At 34.6% G+C, this 1,570-nt stretch overlaps 1 pseudogene; it reads right to left on the reverse strand.

The window, feature by feature from the left end:
• The window catches only part of LOC119588332, a 3,857-nt pseudogene extending 2,506 nt beyond the window's left edge, over positions 1 to 1,351 (reverse strand).
• Positions 1,352 to 1,570: the final 219 nt, after the last annotated feature.

Genomic DNA, 1,570 nt, shown 5'->3' on the forward strand with positions numbered 1-1,570 from the left:
AAGCTATCCTTTTAGATTCGAAAGGAAAAAAGTCATCCACGTTTATTCACTAACCCCACAAAAGCATTACCCATAATACACTCCTACCTACACAACACATAAATAACGATATAAGAAAAAACACAACATACCTTGTGCCTTATGATGATGGCGAGACGTAGCTCCGTGATGTTGCCCGTGATGCTTTTGCCTTGAGAATAGAGTGTAGTCGACCGTAAGGAATATATAGATGATGAAACAGTATACTATGACGGACTTTATCCATCGTGTCCTCAGTGTTCGTCCTGAGATCATTGACATATTATGTAGCTCGCTGTGGCCCATTTTGGGGGGGGAGAGAGAAAGAAGAGATTAATTGTTTTTTTTAAAGACTGTAGATGAGATTAAGGTTACGGTTGCATTTTTTCTCCTCAGATTGTTGGAAGAATGAGATTGTGGCATTTCTTTTTTTTTCAGTTAGCGCGAAATATTATTCATTTGTTTCTATATTAGATTAAGGTAACTTTCTTTTGAGGCTATTAACGAAAAAACATTTTTTTCCTCGCGTGGGAAAGTAAGATTTTTCGAGATGTCATGCTCATTTTCACACTGTTAGGTGGAAAATAAGATTGTGCTGATTTTTCCAGACACTTGTGGCAAACAGGATAAAATCATTTATCTCAAACTAGTAGGAAATAATACGATCTTAAAATAAGATAGCGATATTGTTAAAGATTGATTAGATATACACATTTTGACGTGCATGGAAAAGGTATTTTTCTGATAGCATCTTTCTAAAACTAAAAATAACGACATTCTAGTATAACGTAATTTCTAACTTAATGCTACTTAACGAATAACAAAAATATCTTTTGATATTAGTAACCATCGATACAAGTTACCGTAATGTCTAGATAATTACTTGCTTATGAGCACTAATTAACCGGTTACCATTAGCCACATGAAGTTATGAAACGGTATTGCAGATATAAAATTAATCTGCAACATAACAAGCACAATATAGCTTTACTAATAAACAACCATTTTCTTTTTTTCTTTTTTTCTTGCACCATATCAGCTTTCATCATTTGTATGCTTGTTATTGTACCCTATTTTCTACATCTGTTCATAATCACCGGAAACTTTCACTGTTTAAGATTAAAAATATGGTTTTCCTTCCATATATATGCGGTCTCTATTTATGTTTTTTTTTCTTTTCATTTTGTTAGATCCACAAATCCCAAATTACATTCCGAGAACAGGGAGAATCTCTCTAAAACACATACAGTTTCACTCACTGGAACCACAAAATATGATAACGTATTTAACTTATATGAATTCGCCTTCCTGTGGGAAATGTTGACTTTACAATCAGTAGACGGGGAGACAGCAATACAAAGCCGTTTGTATAACAGGTGTTGTGTTCACCTGGCTTTGCACACCTGTTCTCGCATAACCTGTTTCTCGCCCACAATTGGGTGCTCAGAACATGAATATCCAGGAGTCTGAATGATTCTTGTGAGTTTATGCATTTTAGTAGAGTCTATATTGATTGTGACTGTGTTTATCCACGTACCTGGATACTCGTTTT

Source organism: Penaeus monodon, chromosome 23 (assembly GCF_015228065.2).
Source record: "Penaeus monodon isolate SGIC_2016 chromosome 23, NSTDA_Pmon_1, whole genome shotgun sequence".
NCBI lineage: Eukaryota > Metazoa > Arthropoda > Malacostraca > Decapoda > Penaeidae > Penaeus > Penaeus monodon.